Source organism: Heterodontus francisci, chromosome 35 (genome assembly GCF_036365525.1).
Source record: "Heterodontus francisci isolate sHetFra1 chromosome 35, sHetFra1.hap1, whole genome shotgun sequence".
NCBI lineage: Eukaryota > Metazoa > Chordata > Chondrichthyes > Heterodontiformes > Heterodontidae > Heterodontus > Heterodontus francisci.
Genome location: NC_090405.1, coordinates 21,345,041 through 21,372,909, shown reverse-complemented (window position 1 = coordinate 21,372,909; position 27,869 = coordinate 21,345,041). Strand labels below are relative to the sequence as shown.

General features: G+C 43.6%; 1 long non-coding RNA gene and 1 other non-coding gene across 3 annotated transcripts; one reads left to right on the top strand and one right to left on the bottom strand.

Annotated features, from left to right (window-relative positions):
• Nucleotides 1–221: 221 nt before the first annotated feature.
• Nucleotides 222–27,869, bottom strand: LOC137350559 (uncharacterized). Of its 2 annotated transcripts, XR_010969447.1 has the most exons (4): nucleotides 27,761–27,869; nucleotides 20,832–20,908; nucleotides 18,054–18,139; nucleotides 7,621–8,139 (listed from the first exon to the last, which is right to left on the bottom strand). It is a non-coding gene; the product is annotated as an uncharacterized lncRNA (long non-coding RNA). The 2 variants fall into 2 exon arrangements; XR_010969446.1 differs by lacking the exons at nucleotides 7,621–8,139; nucleotides 18,054–18,139 and adding an exon at nucleotides 222–2,270.
• On the top strand, nucleotides 2,345–2,416 carry trnam-cau (transfer RNA methionine (anticodon CAU)). The gene has a single exon. It is a non-coding gene; the product is annotated as a tRNA-Met (tRNA).

Below are 27,869 nucleotides of genomic sequence, written 5' to 3'. Positions count from 1 at the left end.
GTTACCATAACTCAGTACCACTGACAGGTAGATACATAAATCCCAGTCCAAATTCTCACCCACTATCAAATTATCAGTGTGTCAATCCCACAATAGTGCAACCTCAGCTGCAAATTAAATACACATAGAACTGACACATGGTTCCTGTTTCAAAGTTACAGAATTAACCTCAATAACATAATCTGAGATTCAAATTAAATACTAGCCCAATATTTACTCACGTTATGATTTTATAAGTTTTAGTATTAATTCCCATAGTGCATCCTGACATATACATTAGATACATAATTATTAATGATTTAGACGTGAATATAGCAGGTATGATAAGTAAGTTCGCAGATGACACAAAAATTGGTGATGTTGTAACAGTGAGGAGGAAAGCCTTAGGTTACAGGACAATATAGATGGGCTGATAAGATGGACGGAGCAGTGGCAAATGGAATTTCATCCTGAGAAGTGTGAGGAGATGAACTTTGGGAGGACTAACAAGGCAAGGGAATAGACAATGGATGGTAGCACCCTAGGAAGTACAGAAGGTCAGAGGGGCCTTGGTGTACTTGTCCATAGATCACTGAAGGCAGCAGCACAGGTAGATAAGGTGGTTAGGAAAGCATATGGGGTACTTGTCTTTATTAGTGGAGGCATAGAATATAAGAGCAGGGAGGTTATGATGGAGCTGTATAAAACACTAGTTAGGCCACAGCTGGAGTACTGTGTACAGTTCTGGACACCATACTATAGGAAGGATGTGATTGCACTGGAGAGGGTGCAGAGGAGATTCACCAGGATGTTGCCTGGGCTGGAGCATTTCTGCTATGAAGAGAAACTGAAAAGGCTAGGGTTGTTTTCCTTCGAGCAGAGAAGGCTGAGGGGGGACATCATTGAAGTATACAAAATTATGAGGGGCATTGATAGGTTATATAGGAAGAGACTTCTTCCCTTAGCGGAGGGGTCAATAACCAGGGGGCAAAGATTTAAGGTAAAGGGAAAGAGGTTTAGAGGGGAATTTGAGGAAATTGTTTTTCACCCAGAGGGTGGTTGGAATCTGAACACACTGCCTGAAGGGGTCGTAGAGGTAGGAACCCTCACAACATTTAAAAAGCATTTAGATGAGCACTTGAAACGTCATAGCATACAAGGCTGCGGGCCAAGTGCAGGAAAATGGGATTAGAATACTTTGGTGCTTGCTGGCCAGCACGGACACGATGGGCCGAAGGGCCTGTTTCTGTACTGTATAACTCTATGACTCTATATAAGTCTAAGTCTAAAGTGCGTTATTAGATTGAGAGAATCTGAAAGATAGTATAACCTGAGATACAAACTGAGATTTCAGTTTAAAACTCACCCGGATTGTGAATCTGAAAGATACAATAGCAATTCAATTTGTATAGACTGAGCTTTGGATCATATTCCAGCCCTCATACAGTATCAGACTGGAAGATACTGTCGCAATTCCATTAGTGCAGACTCAGCTCTACATTACAGAGCAGGGAACATATTTAAACAACCGGGAACACTTTTACACAAGACGGATCATATTTACACAACTGAGAAGATCTTTACCCAACAGGGAACCATTTTACATAATACCAGAGAGCATCTTTACACAACAGCGAATACAGTAAGAAAGAAAAGAAGCAAATTATTATCGTGCACAGGGAATGTGGGGTGGATTGTGATCTCAGACAGGGAATGTGGGATGGACTGGGATCTCACACAGGGAATGTGGGTGGACTGGGCTCTCACACAGGGAATGTGGGTTGGACTGGGATCTCACACACAGCCTCATGCTGTCCGAAAGACCCAGACAGCCAGTGAAGGACGTTTAAAACATAGTCACTGTTGTAGGAAATGCTGCATCCAATTTGCCACTAAGATCAATGTGATAATGAGCAGATAATCACTTGTTTTAGTGACGTTGAGGGATAAATACTGGCCAGGACAAGAGGGAGAGCTTAAAACAGAAAACACTGAAAATATTCTATTACACAGCAGGAAATATCTTTAAAAGAACACAGGGGACATCTTAACAGAGAACACGTTTCCATAAATCATCCGTCTTTCGCTGTCTCTTGCTGGTTTGCTCAGTAACTTTCTCTGTCTGTTCCTTTCTGGGTCCTGAAATCTCTTCCTGGTTTTCTGTGTGTCTTTCTCTGCCTGCCTGATTGTCGGTGCTGTTACTCAGTGTCCTTGTGCCATTGTGCAGCGAGGGTGAGTCTGTCAGCGAGTGTGTTGCTGAGTCTGGGTTCTTGAGCAATCTGACAACAATCCTATTTTGTTAAAAAAAAAATTGGGGAAATGAACATATTTCACTAATAGGCAGTTGAAATTGAAGTCCTCCGGTAGCAGAGTGGCGCAGCGGAAGCGTGCTGGGCCCATAACCCAGAGGTCGATGGATCGAAACCATTCTCTGCTATTCATATTTTGTAGTAACACAAATTGTTTACTTTCGAAACATCAAGTGTTTATCCACAATCACATCATGCTTCTTCAAACGCTTTATTGCAATCAGCTTTTTTCTTCCACTCAACACATCAATCAGCAACAAGTCTCACAAACCAATTTGTTGCGCACAGGAACACAAGCTGCACCAGCTGCAAACACGTTTCACCCCAGTCTCTCCTCTTTGTTAAACCATTCCTGCAGCGCCTCCTCTCCACCAGCAGATGTGAAACGACGGCAAATGGTCACAGTCAGGAGATGGTGAGTAACAGAAAGTAAAACAATAACACGCAAAACCTTTACTGAACATTGAATTCAATAATTTCCGAGCATGACAGCACCCACCACACACTCCCCCCGCCCTCTCCTTTTTATGTGTAGTTATTTTTCATTTTTTTCTTTTTAATTTGCTTATTTTATTTTAGGTTTTTTAGTGTGTTTAGTTTGTTTCTACTGTGCCTACCCACTGTTTCTGCTTTTTAATTTTTTTAATGCTTGTGCTTGGAGTGCTCTGTGCTTTACAGTCTATTTACACCCTCTCTGTAGTAATGCTTTGTCTTTCAGCACACCATTAACATACTCTGCTGAGTGATTCCAGCATTTCTTGTTTTTGTTTCAGATTTCCAGCATCCGCAGTATTTTGCTTTTATTTTACCATTAACATACGGTTGGCCTTTGTTCCATGACCTTCTGGTCAGTTATTCTCTGTGACCTTGTCCTATCAACACCTTCTCTTTTGTTATCTCTTCCCCCCCCCCGCCCCCCCCCACCTGCTTTATTTGCTTCAAATCTTTTACATTTCTAATATTTGTCAGTTCTGAAGAAGGGTCACTCCCTGAAAAGTTAACTATGTTTCTCTCTCCACAGATGCTGCCAGAGCTGCTGGGTATTTCCAGCATTTCTTGTGTTTATTTCAGACAAGTGCCCTGTTTCTCTATCTCAGTCTCATTGTCTCTCTCTCGCTCTGTCTGTCCCTCACTTTCTGCTTCCTAATAGTCTATTCTTGGTTTTCTGTGTTTTTCTCTCTGTGTCCCATTGTCGATGGTGTTACTCAGCGTCCTTGTAACATTGTGTAGCCAGGCTGAGCCTCCCAACACCTGTGTTGCTGTAATAAAAACAGAAAATGTTGGAAATGCTCATTAGGTCTGGCGGCATCTGTGGAGAGAGAAACAAAGTTAACGTGAGTTAACGAAACAGACCTGAAATGTTAACTGTTCTCTCTGCACAGATGCTGCCAGACCTACTGAGCAATTCAAGCATTTTCTGTTTATGTTTCAGATTTCCAGTATCCGCAGTATTTTGCTTTTGTACGTGTGTTGCTATGTCTGGGACTGTTTGAGTACAATGCTATTGCTTCATAAACAGCGTTGAAACAAGCATTTATCTCGCAAACACACAACACTAATACACAGCTGGATATAAACAGCAGCCTACAGCAGAGGGCGCAGTGGAATTTATTAACACAAATAATTCACCAACACATTATTTACTGCTCCCCACAATCACAACACGCTTAGTGTTAACACATTTTACTCTTTATTTACATCAACTTCTTGCTTCCAGTCAACACTTCAATCCGGAACACAGCTTCCAAATCACCTTTATTCACAAACCCGAACACAAGCTGCAAATGCTGCAAACACACACCAGCCGAGATTTTCCCCTTTCTGTCAACACATTCTTGCATCACTGCCTCTCCACCAACAGTTGCTGCTAGAATCATAAAATCATAGAATGGCTACAGCACAGAAGCAGGCCATTCAGCCTGTCGAACCCGTGCTGGCTCTCTGCCAGAGCAACTCACCTCGTCCCACTCCCCAGTCAGTTTAATTTCGAAGGTGGGGAAACTTATCGAAAGAATAATTCGAGACAACATTAATAGTCCCTTGGACAAATGTGGGTTAATTCAAGAAAGCCAGCATAGATTCCTTAAGGGAAAATCACGTTTAACTGTGCTGCTGGAGTTTTTTTGATGAGGTAACAGAGAGGGTTGATGAGGGCAATGCTGTTGATGTGGTCGACATGGACTGTCAAAAGGTCTGGCAGCATCTGAAACGTCACTGACCTGAAACGTGAACTTATTTCAGATTTCCAGCATCTGCAGTATTTTGCTTTTATTGCCTTTCAAAAGGTGTTTGATACAATGCAACACAACAGACTTGTGAGCAAATTTATAACTCATGGAGTATAAGGGACAGTAGTAACAGGGATATGGATGGCACAGTGGCACAGTGCAGCACTGCAGCCTCACAGCTCCAGCGACCCGGGTTCAATTCTGGGTACTGCCAGTGTGTAGTTTGCAAGTTCTCCCTGTGTCTGCGTGGGTTTTCGCCGGGTGTTCCAGTTTCCTCCCACAAGCCAAAAGACTTGCAGGTTGGTAAGTAAATTGGCCATTATAAATTGCCCCTAGCATAGGTAGGTGGTAGGGAAATAGAGGGACAGGTGGGGATGTGGTAGGAATATGGGATTAGTGTAGGATTAGTATATATGGGTGGTTGATGGTTGGCACAGACTCGGTGGGTCGAAGGGCTTGTTTCAGTGCTGTATCTCTAAAAAAAAATGGAATTGGCTGAGTGACGGGAAACAAAGTGTAGTGATCAATGGATGTTTTTCGGGCTAGGGGAAGGTTTGGAGTGGAGGTCACCAAGGGTCAGTGTTGGGACTCCTGCTTTTCCTGATATATATTAATTACCTAGACCTTGGTATACAGGGCAGAATTTCAAAGTTTGTGGATGTTATGAAAATTGGAAGCATTGTGAACTCTGAGGAGGATAGTGCAGAACTTCAAAAGGACATGGACAAGTTGGTGGAAAGGGCAGACAGATGGCAGGTGAAGTTCAATGTCGAGAAATGTCAATTGATAAATTTTGGTCAGAAGAACATGGAGAGACAATATAAAATAAAGGGTACAATTCTAAATGGGGTGCAGGAGCAGAAGGACCTGAGGGTATAAGTCATTGAAGGTGGCAGGATAGGTTGAGAGAGTTGTTAATAAAGCATACAGTTGCCTCAGCTTTAGTAATAGAGGCATAGAATACAAGAACAAGGAGGTCATGTTGAACTTGTATAAGACACTAGACTCAGCTGAAGTACTGCGTCCAGTTCTGGGTGCCACACTTTAGGAAAGATGTGAAGGCATTGGAGAGATTATGGAAAAGATTCATGAGAATGGTTCCAGGGATGAGGAACTTCAGTTATGAAGATAGATTGGAGAAGTTAGGACTGTTTTCCTTGGAGAAACGAAGACTAAGAGGAGATTTCATAGTGGTATTCAAAATGGACAGAGTGGATAGGGAGAAACTATTCCCACTTGTGAAAGGATCGAGAACAAGAGGGCACAGATTTAAAGCTAAAAGAAGCAAAAGCGAGATGAGGAAAAACTTTTTCATGCAGCGAGTGGTTAAAGTATGAACTGCCTGAGAATGTGATGGAGGCAGGTTCAATTGAAGCATTCAAAGGGGAATTAGACTGTTATCTGAAAAGGAAGAACGTGCAGGATTATGGGGAGAGGACGGGGAAGTGACATGAGGTGAATTGCTCATTTGGAGAGTCAGTGCAGACACGATGGGCCAAATGGCCTCCTTCTGTGCAGTAACAATTCTGTGATTCTGTGATTCCAATATTCAAGTCATTTGTATATATGGTGGTCCTGGCACTGACCCTTGTGGACATCACTGTCCACCATCTTCCATTCTGAAAAACAACCAAATACTCACTTTTTTTGTTATTTCAGCCATTTTTTAATCCAAGCAGATACTGAGGCTCCTATTCCAGGAGCCTCAGTTTTGTTACCCAGCCTTTTATGTGGTAGTTTCTCAAACGCTTTCTTAAAATCCATATAGACAACATCCATTGCTTTCCCTTCATCAACCTTTTCTGTTTCTTCATCAAAAAAATCAGTTATATTAGTGAAGAAGTGGAAAGGTGCTGAACCTCTCAGTTTTCGGTCTTCCCAAACCAAGTTCAAGGCCTGAATAATGAACCGATTGCCTCATTAGTTCTGTGAATAATACAATGATTTAATAGACAAAGTTTTGAAACATTCCTGCCCATAAATCTTGATAACAGAGAGTGTGTGGATCTCCTGACTCAGAATGTTTAATGGATACAGTCCTCAGATCCGACAAGGAACCCCTGAACATCCACAGTAAAGACAGTGTGGATGAAGAAATGTAAGAGCCGGGAGCTGAAACTCAGGGACGGCCGAGCTCTCCTGTCATTGAGCTTGTGTGTCTGCTCTGCTCGCCGCACTTCCGGCTCTACTTTGTTTCCAATGAAAAGATGAAAAGGGCCGTTCGGTTTTCCTCTCACTGACAGCGTGTTTCACTCGGGTTAATATAACCCGGGACTTTTGCTGCTGAAATGAATTCTGCAAGGTCCCAGCAAACACACCGGCTCCCTCCTTTCTATCGGATTGTTTTACCAGGAGGGGCTCAATAATAACAAACCCCCTGCAGGGAATGACCGCAAATTGAGCATCTAAATGGGGCAAGTGGGCAGCTTTCTGGGTTCTAGGTTCCCCCTACTCCGCCCCTCCCTCCCTCCAGTCCAAGCCCCTCTTCACTTTCTTTCTTTGGGACTTTGATGAGGGTGAAATGGGGAAAGTTCGCATTCATGTCTGAATGCGGAATTGCTGCAAAGATCTGCGCACGCGCGGCATAACCCCGCCCCCAATGTGACGTCACAATCAGGATTGGAGCGCATGCGCATCCTTTCCCCAACCCAGTCTGTGAGGCCATTCACTCAATGAGGGGAAGATGCTTTAAATCAGCTGCTAATGGAGACTTCCCGGATCCGGGGTAAGGGAACAAACAGCATCTGCTTCCAGCAGCCACTGCTTTGGGAGCGTGTCCGCAGATGTGCTCACAGATTAGCATTGAGTGGTGGGAAGTTGAGGGGGAGTCGGGGAGTGTTTGTAACAGACACTGTGGAGCAGGAGCTGCTCCCGGAACATGGAGTGAGCCGGGGACACGGGGAAGGGAGAGTTCATTCTCGGACAGTGTCTGTACAGGCTCAGGGAGACACAATGGGAAGAAATCACTATTGAAAATCACTGACAATTTCACCACCCAAAGGAGAGGGAATTTTCCTGCTTTAGTTCCAGTCTCTCACTGTTCGTTGGATCGTGAACAGTGGGGGGAAAATAGCCGCAAAATAACGATGTGGACAGTTAGACAAAGAGCATTTATTGCAGACACCAGGTGAGAAGTGTGAAAGGCACATTTTAAATAGTGGCTGCTTGTTTTCCGTTGAAATAGAAATGTGACTGTGTAAAGGTCACTGCTCTATCGGACAGTCCCAGTCATTGAGCAGTGCAGGGCTTGTGTTGTTTCTGAATGTCACAAACTTGTTGTAAAACCACTGCAAACACCTGGTAAACAGAAGCTGAATACTGCAGTACTGCAGTGGAGTCAGACACTGACACTGTTTGTGTTCCTGGTTTTCATTTTGTGATTGCTCATAATGATTATTATTGGGACGATTACATTGATCGCTTTTGTATCTTCTATCTCACCAGTTCTTAAGGTTTAAGAGTTACTTTTCATTCCTGCAGGCAAATACATGAAGGAACCTGAATGGATGTGGCGATGTGGTGATTCCTGGCCACAAGAAAAAACTGCAGCGAGCTCGTTCCAACACACAGTCGGTACAGGATCACTCCCAAAGCACAGAGATACTGCCAGCTCATCAGTTCCACTGGAACAAACAAAAGAAGTAGTCAGACAGACACTGATCCCAAAGTCGAGAGACACATTTTCAATCCAACAGTCAAACAACAGCAGGAGATACAGAAGTTGTTTCCATTTCACTCCAATTCAGTTCAGCTGAAAGGTTGATACATCAATCGCAGTCCAAAAACAAACCCACCATCAGATCTATATAAACTCTGTCACCATGGTCACATTTTAAATATAAAATCTGAAATAGAACAGACAAAATTTACATGATTGAAAGGTACAGAATGAATGCAAGGAGGCTTCAAGGGGATTTGGACAGGCTAAGGGAATGGGCAAGAACATGGCAGATGGAATATAATGTGAGTAAGTGTGAAGTTATCCACTTTGGTAGAAAAAGCAGAAAGACAGAGTATTTGTTAAATGGTGAGAGGTTGGGAAGTGTCGATGTTCAAAGGGACCTGGATTTCTTTTTTATTCATTCATGGGTTGTGGGTGTCACTGGCGAGACCAGCATGTATTGCCCATCCCTAACTGCCCTTGAGAAGTTGATGATGAGCTGCCTTCTTGAACCGCTGCAGTCCATGTGGGGTAGGTACACCCACAGTGCTGTTAGGGAGTTCCAGAATTTTGACCCAGCAACTGTGAAGGAATGGCAATATACTTCCAAGTCAGGATGGTGTGTGGCTTGGGGGAGAACTTGCAGGTGGCGGTGTTCCCATGCATTTGCTGCCCTTGTCGTTCAAGGTGGTAGAGGTTGTGGGTTTGGAAGGTTTTGTCGAAGGAGCCTTGGTGTGTTTCTGCCATGCATCTTGCAGATGGTACACACTGGTGCTGCTGTGCATCAGTGGTGGAGGGAGTGAATGTTTGTGAATGGGGTGCCAATCAAGTGAGCTGCTTTGTCCTGGATGGTGTCGAGCTTCTTGAGTGTTGTTGGAGCTGCACCCATCCAGGCAAATGGAGAATATTCCATCACACTCCTGACTTGTGCCTAAGAGATGGTGGACAGGCTTTTGGGAGTCAGGAGATGAGTTACTCGCCACAGGATTCCTAGCCTCTGACCTGCTCTTTTAGCCACGGTATTTATATGGCTACTCCAGTTCAATTTCTGGCCAGTGGTAGCCCCTAGGATGTTGATAGTGGGGGATTCAGTGATAGTACTACCATTGAATCTCATGGGGAGATGATTAGATTTTCTCTTGTTGGAGATGGATGTCCTTGTTCATGAGCTGCTCGAAGCTAGTATGCAGGTGCAGCAAGCAATTAAGAAGGCAAATTGTATGTTGGCTTCATTGAAAGGGGATTTGAGTACCTGAGTAAAGATGTATTGCTTCAATTGTATAATGACTTGGTGAGACCACACCGAGAATATTCTGTACAATTGTGGTTTCTTTATCTCGGGAAGTATATACTTGTGTTACGACCAGGTGAGAAAGGTGTCTAGGGGTCTGTTAATTTCTTCACCTGGTCTTATTGTAACAGGGCTTAATTTTTAAACACATTGTGTTTTGAGCTCCCCCTTTGTGAATCCTTGTTCACAGCTTTCCAATTATAAGGCAAAGTAATGAGCAAAAACAGGCTTTCTTTGGTTTAAAGAAGGAAACTGATATTTATTAAACTTACTTAAACTCTAATACGGTTCACCCATACGGATATACGACGTGCCCACGCCAGCATGCATACGCGATACACACATGCAAATAAGGACAGAAAAGAGAAGAAATTGTTAGGTGAAAGGTTTGAGGCAGTCTCTAACGTTTTATTTTACTCTGCTGCATGCTCACTTGATTGTAGTTAGTCTTGCTGTTCGTTGGGGCCTAGTGTTCTTCTTAAACCTTGTTCACGTAGGAGACTTTTCTCTCTTTGAGCTTCATCTGTTTTCACAAGATTCAGTTCCGTGGGGAAGAGATGGAGGCAGGCAGGAGGGAGGTCTTATCAGTCCAGGAGAAAAGTGCTTTCTGATTTCAAGTACTGTTTTCTCCAATTTAAAAACTCTCAGTTCAAACCTCTGCAATAGCCAGTTAGTCATGTGACTAAAACTGGTCTGACCATTTCTTCTGTGCATTGGGGAAGCAACAACTGGGTCCCCATTGTTTCAACACTGTCTGTTACTATGCAAATGTCTTTCCAGTCTGGGGCTTGCAATTTTTAAGTTTTAATGTTCATGCGGTGAAATAATGTGTCCCTCAGTCTTGGCAGGTGGGGGTTTGCCTGACACTTGTCATAGAGGGAGTGCAACAGATGTTCACCAGACTAATCCCCTGGGATGGAAGATGATGAGAGACTGCAGAAACTGGCCCTGTATTCTCTAGAGTTTCAAAGAATGGCAGATGATCTAATTGAAACTTACAAAATTCTTCCAGGGTCTGACAGGGTAGATATGGATAGAAGGTTTCTTCTGGCTAGTGAGTTTAGAACAAGAGGACACAGTCTCAAAATAAGGGCCAGGCATTTGAGACTTAGATGAGCAGGAATGTCTTTACTTGGTGTGGCAAATCCGTGGAATTCTCTACCCCAGAGGGCTGTGGAGGCTCAATCATTGAACATATTCAAGACAGAAATTGATAGATTTCCGAATACTAATGAGATCAAGGGATATGGAGATAGTGGCGAAAAATGGCGTAGAGGTAGATGATCAGCCACGAGCTATTTGAATGGTAGAGCAGGCCGATGGGCCGAATGGCCTACTGCCCCTATTTCCTATGATGCTATAAATCCCAATAATATACATCAGACGTTAGACCGAGCTACACATTACATAACAGTCCAAAAATCCCACAAAGTTTAAGACTGAATGATACAGTATCAAATCGATTATGACAAACTGAAGGACTTGGAGCTTGCATACCAGCCCATCGAAGTTATATTTTCATTCATGATCGTTTTCACAGAGCTAAATATTGAATACCAATCCACAACTTGCACAGGACTACCAAATAAAACCTACAGTTGTAAAATACAGTTAATTCATATTTTAAATTAAACACAAGACAAACATAGATTGATACATTGAGAGTAGGGAGCAGCGAGAGTGGAATGGAGCATAAAGACCCCAGAGAGTGACAGCGAGAGACAGATCGAGTTCGGGTTCAAGTTCGCTCAAAGAGCGGGAAACAGCGAGAGTGGAGCGGACAAGAGTCCAGGCCGCCGTAGTGTGAAAACAAAGTGAATAGTGACATCACAGGAAAGCTGCAAGGTGATTGGTTGTGAGCAAATGCTGTTAAGGAGAATCAGTAAATCGTTAGTACACCACTGTTGGGGTGGATGTGTAAATAGCTGGGTTCTCGCAGCTCAACAACTGGCAGACTTAAAAAAAAAGTATCAATAATAAGGAACAAGTGAGTAGTCGGTGAGTATGTTTTTTTCAGTAAGGTTTATTTTAACTAGTGAACTGTATTGATTTTTAGTAGGATTTATCAGTACTAGTAAGGTTTTATTCATAATTCTAAGGTGTTGTAGAATTTGTCAGGCTTTTTTTTAGCAGCAGCAAAGGGTCAACTAATACATAAAGGAATGGCAGGGGTGCTTCAATCTCGAGCGTGCACCTCCTGTGCTATGTGGGAGCTCCCAGATGCTTCCCGTATCCTGGAGAACCATTTGTGCCAGGAAGTGATGTCAACTTTGGCAGCTTGAGCTCTGGGTTTTGGAAGTTGAGCGGTAACTGGCGACACTGTGCTGCATTGGTGAGGATGAGAGCTACATCTATGTGTGGAGCCAGAGGAAATGGCGAGGTACTAAATGAGTACTTTGCATCAGTATTCACCAAAGAGAAGGACTTGGTGGATGATGAGTCTAGGGAAGGGAGTGTAGATAGTCTGGGTCATGTCGTTATCAAAAAGGAGGAGGTGTTGGGCATCTTGCAAAGCATTAAGGTAGATAAGTCCCCTGGGCCTGATGGGATCTCCCCCAGAATACTGAGGGAGGCAAGGGAAGAAATAGCTGGGGCCTTGACAGAAATCTTTGTATCCTCATTGGCTACAGGTGAGGTCCCAGAAGACTGGAGAATAGCCAATGGTGTTCCTTTGTTTAAAAAGGGTAGCAAGGATAATCCAGGAAATTATAGGCCGGTGAGCCTTAATTCAGTGGTAGGGAAATTATTGGAGAGGATTCTTCGGGATAGGATTTACTCCCATTTGGAAACAAATGGATTTCTTAGCGAGAGGCAGCATAGTGTTCCCTAACTTGATCGAGTTTTTTGAGGAAGTGATGAAGATGATTGATGAAGGAAGGGCAGTAGATGTTGTCTATATGGACTTCAGTAAAGCCTTTGACAAGGTCCCTCATGGCAGACTAGTAGAAAAAGTGAAGTCACACGGGATCAGAGGTGAGCTGGCAAGATTGATACAGAACTGGCTCGGTCATAGAAGACAGAGGGCAGCAGTGGAAGGGTGCTTTTCTGAATGGAGGGCTGTGACTAGCGGTGTTCCGCAGGGATCAGTGCTGGGACCTTTGCTGTTTGTAGTATATATAAATGATTTTGAGGAAAATGTAGCTGGTCTGATTAATAAGTTTGCGGACGACACAAAGGTTGGTGGAGTTGCGGATAGTGATGAGGATTGTCAGAGGATACAGCAGGATATAGATCGGTTGGAGACTTGGGCGAAGAAATGGCAGATGGAGCTTAATCCGGACAAATGTGAGGTAATGCATTTTGGAAGATCTAATACTGGTGGGAAGTATACAATAAATGGCAAAACCCTTAGGAGTATTGACAGGCAGAGAGATCTGGGCGTACAGATCCACAGGTCACAGAAAGTGGCAACGCAGGTGGATAAGGTAGTCAAGAAGGCATATGGCATGCTTGCCTTCATCGGTCGGAGCATGGAGTATAAAAATTGGCAAGTCATGCTGCAGCTGTACAGAACTTTAGTTAGGCCACACTTAGAATATTGCGTGCAATTCTGGTCGCCACACTACCAGAGGGACCTGGAGGCTTTGGAGAGGGTACAGAAGAGGTTTACCAGGATGTTGCCTGGTCTGGAGGGCATTAGCTATGAGCAGAGGTTGGATAAACTCGGATTGTTTTCACTGGAACGACGGAGGTGGAGGGGCGACATGGTAGAGGCTTACAAAGTTATGAGTGGCATGGACAGAATGAATAGTCAGAAGCTTTTTCACAGGGTGGCAGAGTCAGTTACGAGGGGACATAGGTTTAAGGTGCGAGGGCAAAGTTTAGAGGGGATGTGCAAGGCAAGTTCTTTACATAGAGGGTTGTGAGTGCCTGGAACTTGCTGCCTGGGGAGGTGGTGGAAGCAGGTACGATAGCAACGTTTCAGAGGCATCTTGACAAATACGTGAACAGGATGGGAATAGAGGGATATGGTCCCTGGAAGTGCAGAAGGTTTTAGTTTAGACAGGCATCAAGATGGGCGCAGGCTTGGAGGGCCGAATGGCCTGTTCCTGTGCTGCAATGTTCTTTGTTCTTTCTACATCGATAACACGTTTATAGATGTGGTCACCCCACAGCTTAAGAGTATGCAGGGAGAGAGGGAATGGGTGACCACCAGGCAGTCAAAAGGAATCAGGCAGGTCGTGCTGGACACCCCGAGTGCGTCTCACTCTCCAGCAGGTATTCAGTTCTGAATACAGAGGACAATGATGCTTCACCTGGGGAGTGCAGCCAGAGCCAAGTCCATGGCACCATGGGTGACTCAGCTGCAAAGGGGAGTACAGGGAAGACTGGAAAAGCCATAGTGATAGGTGATTCAATCGTCAAGGGAACAATCAGGTGTTTCGGTGGCCACAGACGTGAATCCAGGAATGGAGTGTAGGCTCCCTGGTGCCAGGGTCAAGGATGCCATTGAGCAGCTACAGAGCATTCTGAAGGGGGAGGGTGAACAGCCAGCAGGGGTCGTCCACATCAGAAGCAACAACATAGGTAGATATAAGGATGTTGTGCTGCAGTCAGAACATAGGGAGCAAGGTAAGAAATTAGCAAGCAGGACATCAAAAGTAATAATCTCCGGATTACTCCCAGTGCCACGTGCAAGTGAGTACAGGAATAGATGGATAAGACAGATGAATGCATGGCTGGAAAGATGGTGCAGGAGGGAGGACTTTAGATTCTTGGGACAGGTTGGATGGGTTGCACCTGAACAGAGCTGGGACGGAGTTTCTTGCAGGATGTTTTGCTAGTGCTGTTGGGGAGGGTTTAAACTAGTTTGGCAGGGAGATGGGGACCGGAAGGTAGAGTCAGATGGGACAAAATCAGAAATGAAAATGGAAGGCAGAAAATTAATGCAGTTTGGAAGAGAGAGGAAACACTGATTCGGAAATTCAAAACAAAAAATGTTGGCACTGCTCAAGGATATCTAAATCAATGCAAGGAGTATAGCAAATGAAGCAGATGAGCTCAGGGCACAGTTAGACACATGGCAGTATGATATCATTGCTATTACAGAAACATGGCTTAAGGAGGGACAGGCATGGCAGCTCAATTTTCCTGGTTACAGGGTTTTCAGACGTGAGAGAGAAGGGGATAAAAAAGGAGGGGGAGTGGCAATTTTGGTCAAAGAAACTATTAAAGCTGTGAGGAGAGATGATATGTTGGAAGGTTTATCAAATGAGACCGTATAGATTGAGCTGAGGAACAAAAAAGAGGCAATCACACTGCTGGGAGTGTACTATAGACCCCTAAACAGTCAGAGGGAGATAGAAGAGCAGATATGTAGGCAAATATCTGAGAAGTGCAAGAACAATAGGGCAGTAACAGTAGGGGATTTGAACCACCCCAACATTAACTGGGATACTTTTCGTGTAGAGGGAATTGAGGGAGCAGAATTCTTGAGGTGCATTCAGGAGAACTTTTTTAGCCAATATGTAGCAAGTCCAACAAGAGAGGGTGAAGTTTTAGACTTAGTTTTAGGAAATGAAGAGGGCAGGTGGAAGGAGTGGCAGTGGGAGAGCATTTTGGTGGTAGTGATCATAATTCAGTCAGTTTTAATATAATTTTGGAAAGGACAAGGACAGAACAGGAGTTAGAGTTCTCAGTTGGGGCAAGGCCAACTTTACTAAGCTGAGGAGTGATTTACCGAAAGTGGACTGGAAACAGGTACTTGAAGGTAAATCAGTGTCAGAGCAGTGGGAAGAATTCAAAGGGGAGATTCAAGGGGTTCAGAGTCAACATGTTCCCACAAAGAAAAAGGGTGGGAAGGCCAAATCTAGAGCCCCATGGATGTCAAAGGGTTTATGGGTATAATGAGGCAGTAAAGGAAAGTTTATGCCCAACACAGAGAACTGAATACTACAGAAAGCCGAGAGGAGTATAGAATGTGGAGGGGGGAAATCAACATTGAAATTAGGAAAGTTAAGCGACAGCATTAAAGAATATTGGCAATCAAAATTATGGTGAACCCAAAGATGTTTTATCAATACATTAAGAGTAAAAGGATAAATAAGGAAAGAATAGGGCACAGAAAAGACAAAAAAGGTAACCTATGTGTCGAGCAGAAGATGCTGGCATTGTTCTGAATAAATGCTTTGCATCTGTCTTCACAAAAGAGGGGGAAGATGCATATATTGTAGATACGGAAGAGGGGTGTGAAGTATGGATGTGATCAACAGAGGGAGAGAGGACATATTAATGGGATTAGTGTATATGAAAGTTGATAAATCACGAGCGCCGGATGGAATGCACCTCAGGCTGTTAAAAAGAAGCAAGAGAGGAAATAGCAGAAGAGCTGATCATCATTTTCCAGACCTCACTGGATACAGGTGTGGTGATGGAGGATTGGAGGACTGCTAACGTTGTACCTTTGTTTAAAAAGGGAGTGAGGGAGACCAAATAATTACAGGCCAGTCAGTCTAACATCAGTCGTGGGCAAATTATTGGAATCTATTCTGAGAGACAGGATAAAATGTTACTTCGAAAGGCACAGATTCATCAAGGATAGTCAGCATGGATTTGTTAAGGGAAGATCTTGTCTAACCAACTTGATCGAAATTTTGAAGAATTAAGAAGGAAGATAGATGAGGGTAGTGCAGTTGATGTAGTCTACATGGATGTAAAGGTAGGGGGTATGAGTTTGCAGATGGCACAAAGATTGGCTGTGTGGTAAATAGCAAGGAGGATAGCTGTAGGCTGCAGGAAGATCTTCATGGTCTGGTCAGATGGGCAGAAAAATGGCAAATAGAATTCAATTCAGAAGTGTGAGTTGCTGCATTTGGGGAGGTCAAACAAGGCAAAGGAATACACAATTAATGGGAGAGTACTGAGAGGTGTAGAGGAAGTGAGGGACCTTGGAGTAAATGCCCACAGATCCCTGAAGGTAGCAGGACAGGTCGATAAGGTGGTAAGAAGGCATATGGAATCCTTTCCTTTATTAGCCGATGTATAGATTTAAGAGCAGGGAGGTTATGCTGGAACTGTATAAATCATTAGTCAGGCCACAACGAATACTGTATGCAGTTCTGATCACCTCATTACAGAAAGGATGTAATTGCACTCGAGAGGGTACAGAGGAGATTCACGAGGATGTTGCCGGGATTGGAAAAATGCAGCTATGAGGAAAGACTGGATAGGCTGAGGCTGTTCTCCTTGGCACAGAGAAGGCTGAGGAGAAATCTCATTGAAACATACAAAATTTTGAGGTGCCTGGATAGAGTTGAAGTGAAGGGCCTATTTACCTTAGCAGAGAGGTCAGTGACTAGGGGAAATAGATTTAAAGTGATTGGTAGAAAGATTACGGGGGAGATGAGGAAAAGTTTTTTTCAGCCAGAGGGTGGTGGGGGTCTGGAACTCACTGCCTCAATTCATTCAAAAGAAGTTTGGATATACATTCAAGTGCTGTAATCTGCAGGGCTACAGACCAAATGCTGGAAAGTGGAATTAGAATGGGTGGAAAGTTTTTCATCTGGCACAGACACGATGGGCCAAGTGGCCTCTTTCTGTGCCTTAAACTTTCTTTGATTCTATGATACTATAATTACCCAGCTGTTGTAATGGAAATTGAACTTGTTTCTCTGGACCATTAGTGGAGACTTCAGGATTACTCGTCCTGTAATGTCACCACAAAACCACCATACCGCTGTATGAGATTTTTTACTGGTTTGTTCTGTGGATTTCAATCTACACAAATGGAATTGATAATCTATTTCACACTGATAATGTTTGAGATGTTTTTGGCTGGTAAATAATGTGTATCTCAGTCGACTGTATTTTTAAATTCCGCAGTCTGGGTGAGTTCAGGCATCTAATTTACATCACAGTTTGCACTTTCTATCAGCATTACTTAATCTAATACTGTTTTATTTTTGGACTGGCAATGTTTAGATCAATCTACACTCATGGAATTGATACTGTATTTCAGTTTGATATTGTATGAGTTTTTAGAATGGTATATAATATTTAGATCAATCTACACTAATGGAATTGATTCTGTATCTTTCCATTTCACAGTGTGGGTGAGTTCTGAACTGGTATCTAATTTGTGCCTCAGGTTACAATATCTTTCAGCACCTTAGAAACTTTCACTGTAATGAATGTTGGACTTGTATGCAACTTGTATCTCAGGGTACACTATGGGGATGTTTAAACATCCTTTATCATGAATGGATGTGAGCTTTGAGTATGGTATTTAATTTAAATCTCAGGGTACAGCATTACAAGAGATTCTGTGCCATTCAATCAATACCGTGTGCCAATTCTATCTGATATTTAATTGATCGCGAAGTCTGCATTATATTTAGATTGACACATTGTATTTCAATCTGTTAATGAGGGTGACTTTGACCTGGGATTGATGTATCTGACTGTCAATGGGACTGAATTGGGGTGAAATGGAAACAACTTATTTTTCTCCTGCTTTGTTTGATTGTTGGATTGAAAATGTGTCTCTGGAACTCGGGATCAATGTGGGCCTGACTACTTCTGCAGTCTGAGACTAGGGAACTGATGAACTGTCTATCCCTCTGTACTCTGAGTGATAATGTACCTACTGTGTGTGAGAGGAGCTGGCTGCACTGTTCCTTGTGCCTCGAGTGCAGCAACCATCACATTCATCACGATTCCTTCAAGTATTTGCCTGCATGAAGAAAAAATATGTCTTAACTCAAGAACAGGGGAGGTGCAAAATATCAAAGAGGTGAATTTAATTTCGCAATTAATAATCATTAAAAACACCCACAAATGAAAACCAGTGTCAGTATCTGTCTCCACTGAAGTACTGAAGCTCCCAGCTCCTGCATCACAAGTATTCTGGGCAGATCCATCTAGACAAAACACTGCACTGGGATCGTCCCAACTTCTCTATGCTCTACACATATTTCCAGCCACCCTGCTTCATATGCACAAATAAACAAAAATAAAGCCCATTCTGTATATCCCTCAATTCCTTTCTTCCCATACAGTTGTTCCACCTCCCCTTAAATGCATCAATACTATTTGCCTCGACCTCTCCCTGTGGTTGCAAATTCCAGATTCTAACCACTCACTACGTAAATACATTTTTCATGAATTCCTCATTGGTTTTATGAATGTCGATTTTATATTTTTGGCTCGTTTCAGACACCACAAGTGGAAACGTGTCTCTGCGTATTCTATAAAAGCCCTTCACTATTTCCTCACTTTTTTCATTTGTTAGTGTGATGTAGGCATCACTGGCTATGCCAGCATTTATTGCCCATTCCAAATTGCCCTTGACAAAGTGGTGGTGAGCTGCCTTCTTAAGCCGCTGCAGTCCTTGAGCTGCAGGAATTCCAGCAGTGCTGTTTGGAAGGGAGTTCCAGGATTTTTACCCAGCGACAGTGAAGGAATGGTGATATAGTTCCAAGTCAGGATGGTGTGTGGCTTGGAGGGGAACTTGCAGGTGGTCGTGTTCCCATGCATCTGCTGCCCTTGTCCTTGTTGGTGGTGGAGGTTCTGGGTTTGGAAGGTACTGTCGAAGAAGCCTTGGTGTGATGCTGCAGTGCATCTTTTAGCTAGTACGCACTGCTGCCACTGTGCATCAGTGGTGAATGGAGTGAATATTGAAGGTGGTGGATGTGGGCAATCAAACAGGCTACTTGAGTGTTGTTGGAGCTGCCTTCATCCAGGCAAGTGGACAGTATTCCATCACAATCCTGACTTGTGTCTTGTGAATGGTGGACGGATGTGGGGAAACAGGAGGTCAGTTACTCGCCGCAGAATTCGTAGCCTCTGACCTGCTCTTGCAGTCACAGCATTTATATGGCTGGTCCAGTTCAGTTTCTGGTCTATGGTAACCAATGGTCAATGTTAATGGTGGGGGATTCAGTGATAGTAATGCCATTGAACATCAAGGGGAGATGATTAGATTCTCTCTTGTTTGAGATGGTCATTGCCTGGCACTTATCTGATGCCAATGTTACTTGCCACTTATCAACCCAAGCCTGGACGTTGTCCAGGTCTTGCTGCATCTGGACACGGGCTGCTTCAGTATCTGAGGAGTCATGAATGGTGCTGAACATTGTGCAATCATCAGAAAACATCCACACTTCTGGCCTTGTGATGGAGGGAAGGTCATTGATGAAGCTGCTGAAGATGGTTGGGCCTAGAACACCTCTCTGAGGAATTCCAGCTGTAATGGCCGGAGACTGAGATGATTAACCTGAACAACCACAGCCATCTTCCTTAGTGCCAGGTATGACTGCAAACAGCAGAGCATTTTGCCCTGATTTCTATTTACACTGGTTTTGCTAGGGCTGCCTTGTTGCCATACACGTCAAAGGCTGCCTTGATGTCAAGGGCAGTCACTCTCACCTCACAGAGCCCCATCTCTGGGCAAAAAGTCTCACTTCTCAAGGGGTGTCTCGAGAAGACACAGTGGTGCAGTGGTTAGCACCGCAGCCTCACAGCTCCAGAGACCCCGATTCGATTCTGGGTACTGCCTGTGTGGAGTTTGCAAGTTCTCCCTCTGTCTGTGTGGGTTTTCCCCGGGTGCTCCGGTTTCCTCCCACAGCCAAAGACTTGCAGGTGATAAGTAAATTGGCCATTGTAAATTGCCCCAAGTGTAGGTAGGTAATAGGGAATAAGGGATTACTGTCGGGTTAGTATAAATGGGTGGTTGTTGGTCGGCACAGACGCGGTGGGCCGAAGAGCCTGTTTCAGTGCTGCATCTCTAAATAAATAAAAAAAATGCAATGTTTCTTTAACTCTAAAATAAAAGCAAAAGTCTGCAGATGCTGGAAATCTGAAATAAACAAAAATGCTGGAAATACTCAGCAGTTTAGGCAGCATTTGTGGAGGGAGAAACACAATTAACATTTCAGGTCTGTGTCCTTTCATTTTACAATATGTTTTATGTCCTGGCAGATAACAGTGCATTCAGTTTGCAGTAATGGAATTAATACTGTGTCTTCCAGCCTGACTATTTGTGAGATTTGTGGAGTGGTGTGTAACATGGAGCTCAGTCTGCAGTCTGGTTACATTATTGAGATTAATTCTGTACTTTACAATCGGGTACTGTTTGTCTGTTCTATCTGACATTGAATTTGTAGTTAAGGCTGCTCTCTTGTGAGAGTGACACAGTGCCTTGCAATCTGACAGTGGATGTGATTTTGGACTGGGATTGATGCATCTACCTGTCAGTGGGACGGAGTTGGGGTGAAATGGAAACAACTTCAGTCTGTCATGCTCTGTGTGACTGTTGGATTGACTGTTAGTCTCTGGAACTTGGGATCAGTACCAGTCTGACTAGTACTGCTGGCAGTGATTGTGGAACTGATGTCTCTTTTTTCTCTGAATGATACTGTACTTACTGTGTGTGAGAAGCCGGCTGCACTTCCCCTTGTGCTGAGGCATCATTATATTTATTCTGCTTCTTTCAAGTATTTGCCTGTAGAAAGAAAAAGTATTTATTATAATTCAGGAAGAGGTGTGGTGGAAGTTACAAGAGAGACCAAAATAATTATTCAATGAATAATCATTGTGAACAATCACAAAGGAAACCCAGCAATACAAACAGAGTCAGTGTCTGATTCCACTGCAGTCCTTCAGCCCCCAGCTACTGCATACCAGAGGCTTTGGCCGTTTTACAACAATTAAATGACATCCAGAAACAATCCACTGGGCCATGAATGGGACTGACCGACGGAGCAGGGACTTTTACACAGGTCAGATTTCCAGTTCTCGCTCCCATGGTCTAACCGTTCAAGCGAAACCAAACAGCCGCTGTTTAAAATGTGTCCTTCACACTTCTCACCTGGTGCCCATAATAGATTCTCTTTGTGTAACTCCCCACATTCTGACTGTCCGTTTCTGTTTCCACACTTCACTGTCCAATAACAATAAACTGCGGGACCAGGCTGGATCGCTCTCTTTGAGCTGGCGCGGACACGATGGGCCGAATGGCCTCATTCTGCGCCGGAAATTTTCCATGTTTCTGTTTGCGGAATTGTTGCAGAAATCTGCGCCAGCGCTCCCCTCCCCCAGCACTGCCTGTGAGCGGAAGAAGATGGTTTAAAACAGCCGCGAATGGAGAGATCCCGGTCCCTGGGAAAGGGAGCAAACAGCAGCCTCCTTCCAGCAGCACATCGCTTTGGGAGCGTGTCCGCAGATTGACTCAGAGATCAGCATCGAGTCCGGGGCAAGTTCAGGGGGAGGCGGGGGCTGTTTGTAAGAGGCGGATTGGAGCTGGAACTGGTCCCGGAACATGGAGTGAGTGGGGGAAGGGAGAGGCCATTCTCGGGTTGTGTGTCGATGGGGGATGGAGACAGAATGGGATGAACCTGTTACTGCAATGCAGTCAAACAATGATAACATTTGTATGACTGGGCTTCCTTTGTGGGGGCTCATTATTATTTGAGAGATTAAATTCATTAAAACTCTGTATCTTTGATCTCACCTGTATTTTAGTTACAAACATACTTTTGTTCAAACAGACAAATAATTGAATGAACCAGAATAAATGTGATGTTTCCTCCACCAAGTTACAAGGAAGAGTGTCACCAGCTCCTTCTCACACACAGTCCGTACATTATCACTCACAGAGCGCAGAGACACAGACAGGTCATCAGTTCCACAGTCTCAGACGGCAGAAATAGTTCCAGAGACACATTTTCAATCCATCAATCAAATAGAGCAGGAGAGACAGACGTTGTTTCCATGTCACCCCAACTCAGTACCACTGACAGGTAGATACACAAATCCCAGTCCAAATTCTCACCCACTATCAAATTATCAGTGTGTCAATCCCACAATAGTGCAACCTCAGCTACAAATTAAACACACATAGAACTGACACATTGTTCCTGTTTCAAAGTTACAGAATTAACCTCAATAACATTCAAGGAGCAGCTACTGCGTGTCCTTGATAAGTATGTACCTGTGAGGCAGGGAGGAAGTTGTCGAGCGAGGGAGCCGTGGTTTACTAAAGAAGTTGAAGCGCTTGTCAAGAGGAAGAAGAAGGCTTATGTTAGGATGAGACGTGAAGGCTCAGTTAGGGTGCTTGAGAGCTACAAGCTAGCCAGGAAGGATCTAAAGGGAGAGCTAAGATCAGCAAGGAGTGGACACGAGAAGTCATTGGCGCATAGGATCAGGGAAAACCCTAAGGCTTTCTATAGGTATATCAGGAATAAAAGAATGATGAGAGTTAGATTAGGGCCAATCAAGGATAGTAGTGGGAAGTTGTGTGTGGAATCAGAGGAGATAGGGAAGTGCTAAATGAATATTTTGTGTCAGTATTTACAGTAGAGAAAGAAAATGTTGTTGAGGAGAATACTGAGATTCAGGCTACTAGGCTAGATGGGATTGAGGTTCACAAGGAGGAGGTGTTAGCAATTTTGGAAAGTGTGAAAATAGATAAGTCCCCTGGGCCAGATGGGATTTACCCTAGGATTCTCTGGGAAGCTAGGGAGGAGATTGCAGAGCCTTTGTCCTTGATCTTTATGTCGTCATTGTCGACAGGAATAGTGCCGGAAGACTGGAGGATAGCAAATGTTGTCCCCTTGTTCAAGAAGGGGAGTAGAGACAGCCCTGGTAATTATAGACCTGTGAGCCTTACTTCGGTTGTGGGTAAAATGTTGGAAAGGGTTATAAGAGACAGGATTTATAATCATCTTGAAAAGAATAAGTTCATTAGAGATAGTCAGCACGGTTTTGTGACGGGTAGGTCGTGCCTCACAAACCTTATTGAGTTTTTTGAGAAGGTGACCAAACAGGTGGATGAGGGTAAAGCAGTGGATGTGGTGTATATGGATTTCAGTAAGGCGTTTGATAAGGTTCCCCACGGTAGGCTATTGCAGAAAATACGGAAGTATGGGGTTGAAGGTGATTTAGAGCTTTGGATCAGAAATTGGCTAGCTGAAAGAAGACAGAGGGTGGTGGTTGATGGCAAATGTTCATCCTGGAGTTTAATTACTAGTGGTGTACTGCAAGGATCTGTTTTGGGGCCACTGCTGTTTGTCATTTTTATAAATGACCTGGAAGAGGGTGTAGAAGGGTGGGTTAGTAAATTTGCAGATGACACTAAGGTCGGTGGAGTTGTGGATAGTGCCAAAGGATGTTGTAGGGTACAGAGGGACATAGATAGGCTGCAGAGCTGGGCTGAGAGATGGCAAATGGAGTTTAATGCGGAAAAGTGCGAGGTGATTCACTTTGGAAGGAGTAACAGAAATGCAGAGTACTGGGCTAATGGGAAGATTCTTGGCAGTGTAGATGAACAGAGAGATCTTGGTGTCCAGGTGCATAAATCCCTGAAGGTTGCTACCCAGGTTAATAGGGCTGTTAAGAAGGCATATGGTGTGTTAGCTTTTATTAGTAGGGGGATCGAGTTTCGGAGCCACGAGGTCATGCTGCAGCTGTACAAAACTCTGGTGAGACCGCACCTGGAGTATTGCGTGCAGTTCTGGTCACCGCATTATAGGAAGGATGTGGAAGCTATGGAAAGGGTGCAGAGGAGATTTACTAGGATATTGCCTGGTATGGAGGGAAGATCTTACGAGGAAAGGCTGAGGGACTTGAGATTGTTTTCGTTGGAGAGAAGGAGGAGGAGAGGTGACTTAATAGAGACATATAAGATAATCAGAGGGTTAGATAGGGTGGAAAGTGAGCGTCTTTTTCCTCGGATGGTGATGGCAAACACGAGGGGACATAGCTTCAAGTTGAGGGGTGATAGATATAGGACAGATGTAAGAGGTAGTTTCTTTACTCAGAGAGTAGTAAGGGCATGGAACGCCCTGCCTGCAGCAGTAGTAGATTCACCAACTTTAAGGGCATTTAAGTGGTCATTGGATAGACATATGGAGGAAAATGGAATAGTGTAGGTCAGATGGTTTCACAGGTCGGCGCAACATCGAGGGCCGAAGGCCTGTACTGCGCTGTAATGTTCTAATTCTAATTCTAATTCTAAAAAAAAACATCTTCTGAGATCCAATATTTACACAGGTCATTATGAGTTTATTATCAGTATTAATTCCCATAATGTGTCCAGACATATACATTAGATACAAGTCAAAATCTCAAGTGCATAATCAGATTGAGAGATTCTGAAATATCGTATAACCTGAGATACAAACTCAGATTCCAGTTTAAAACTCATCCGGATTGTGAAACTAAAAGATACATTATAAATTTGATGAGTTTAGTCTGAGCTATAAATTACATACCAGTCCTGAAACCTCGTAGTGTCAGATGGAAGATACTGTGCAATTCCAGACTGAGCTCATTTTACACACAAGTCCAAGATTCTCCCTCAGACTGAATGGCGCTGATCAAATTGATTAGTACAGCCTGAGTTACATTTGCACACCAATCCGGTATTAGATTGGAGGATACATTATCTTTCACTATTGTGTTCACAGTGACAGATATTTAATACTTGGCCAAACTTCAAACATATTGTCTGCTTAAAACCTACCACATCAGTGGCCTGTTGCTGTGCTGACATTTTATGTAGAATGAATCCAGACTTGCAAACAGTCCCAGGGATGGAAGGTTATATAATGATATATAGATATTGACCAGATATTGACAGATAAAGTGATGCTGAAACACATGCTCAGTGCCAGATGCTGAAAACTATAGGTTGATTATTGCACTCACTCACAGCACCTCAGCCTGAGTCATCTAAAGCAACCTAACACACAAATAGTAGCACTGAGAGATTGAGAAAGAGTCCAAAACTCACATAGAGTACCAGGCACTGACAGATACAAACTGAAAACTATCCACACATGGATATGGGATTGGCTAACTCACAGAAAACAGAGAGTGGGGATAAATGGAGCATATTCAGATTGGCAAACTGTAACTAATGGAGTGCCACAGGTACAGTGCTGGGGCCTCAACTATTTATGGTCTATATTAATAACTTGAGTGAAGGGACCAAGTATATTGTTGCCAAATTTGTAGATGGTACAAAGATAGGTAGGAAAGAAAGTTGTGTGTCTGCAAAGAGATATAGATAGGTTAAGTCAGTGGGAAAACATTTGGCAGATGGAGCATAATATGGGGAAATGTGAGATTGTCTACTTTGGCAGGTAGAATAGAAAAACAGAATATTATTTATATAGAGAGAGACTGCAGAATGCTGCTGTACCAAGGAATCTGGGTGTCCAGGTACATGAATTACAAAAATGTTAGCATGAAGGTATCGCAAGTAATTGGCATTTTTAGCAAGGGGAATGGAGTATAAAAGTAAGGAAGTTTTGCCATAACTTTACAGGGCAATAGTGACATCCCATCCCCATACAGTTTTGGTCTCCTTAAATAAGGAGGAATATACTTGCATTGGAATCACTTCAAAGAAGGTACACTCGGCTGATTGCTGGGATGTTTGATTGTCTTATGAGAAAAAGTTGAGCAGGCTGGGCCTATACTCACTGGAGTTTAGAAGATTGAGAGGTGATCTTATTGAAACCTGTAAGATTCTCAGTGGGCTGGACAGGTAGATGCTGAGAGGATGTTTCTCCTTGTGGGGGATTGTAGAATTAGGGGCCAGAGATAAAGATGAGCAGTCGCTCTTTCAAGAAGGAGATGAGGAGGAATTTCTTCTCTGAGAGGGTTGTTAATCTTTGGAATTCTGCTCTCCAGAGGACTGTGGAGGCTGTGTCATTGAATATATTCAACGCAGCAATAGACAGATTTTTGATCTACAACAGAGTCAATGGTTATGGGGGCAGGCAGGAAAGTGAAGTTAAGGCCACAATCAGAACTGCCATGATCTTATTGAGTGGCAGAGCAGGCTTGATGGGCCGAATGGTCTACTCCTGTCATATTTCGTATCTTCTTATGTTCTTACACACACACACACACACAACCAATGTGTGGTGGATCTAGAATTAATCCCACTTTCATACACAATACCAGTGACTGAAAGGTACAGAATTAATCCCACAGATAGATACAGTACCACCGACAGGTACAGAATGAATCCCATGCTCACAGTCAGCACCCAGGATCGAAAGATACACGTGATTTCTACCCTCACATAACAATATCAGGCTGAGTTACAGAATGATTTCCACATTCATACTGGGCACCAATGACTGCGAATTAATTCATCCCACAATCACACATACTACCAAAGGCTGACAGACACAGAATTAATCCCACACTCCTATGTCGTAGCAAAGACTGACACATACAAAATCATTCTCAAATACTCCTACAGTACCTGGCAGATTCAGTGACTGCCAAACTCACATAAATCACCACAGACTGACAGATAAAGAATGAACTCACACACACACTGAGATACTGACAGATATACCTTGAATTCCACACATACAGAACCACTGACAGATTAAGACTAAGTCCAAAATCACATAACATTCCAGAGACTGACAGAATGAATCAAATACTCATATACAGTGCCACTGACAGAATGTATTCCACACTCACATACAATACCGAAGACTGCCAGATACAGAATGTATCTCACACTTTCACAAAGTACCAGTGAGTGACAGGTACAGAATGAATCCCACATTCACACATGATACTAGAGATGGACAGCCAAAAAACAATAAGACTGCCAGAATAGATAGAATTCACATCAAAATTCTAAAATATGGCAGAGAAACACTCGACACAAATACATGTCCCATTTCCCTCATCTAGAAGGAGGAGAGCATGTCAGGGGATTGCCGTGATGCGGTAATTGTGCTCATCTTTAAAAAACGTTGACACGACCGACTGTGTTAACTGTAGAGGGGTATCCCTGCTGTCCACCACAGGGAAGGCCATCACAAGAGTCCTTCTCAACTGCCTCCTCCCCGTGGCTGAAGAACTCCTACTGGAATCACAATGTGGATTCTGTCCATCAACAGGCACAGTGAACATAATCTTCACAGCAAGACAACTTCAAGAAAATGTAAGGAGAAGCAGCAACCTTTATACATAGCCTTCTCTGACCTGACAAAGGCCTTCGACTCTACCAACCGAGAGGGATTATGGAATGTCCTCCTCAAACATACTGCACTACGACATGCAAGCTGTAATCCTTGCCAACGGATCTATCACTGACCCAATCCGAGTGCAACCTACGTCATGTAAGGCTGTGTCATCGGCACCAATGCTCTTTTCCATCTTCCTTGCTGCAACACTCCACCTCATCTCCTCACACTCAAACACAGTACCTGACAGAGACAGAATGAATCCATACAGCACCAGAGACTGAGTTACCAAATTACATAAAACACTCAAACACAGTAGCCTAGACTAAAAATGAAATTAATTGCACACTCACATGCAATAGCAGAGACACAACGACACAGAATCAGTCAATAAGTGTCCTCCCAACAACAGTCAGGACATTTCCAGGAAGCTCCACACAGGGAGCGGCTCTTTCAACAGAA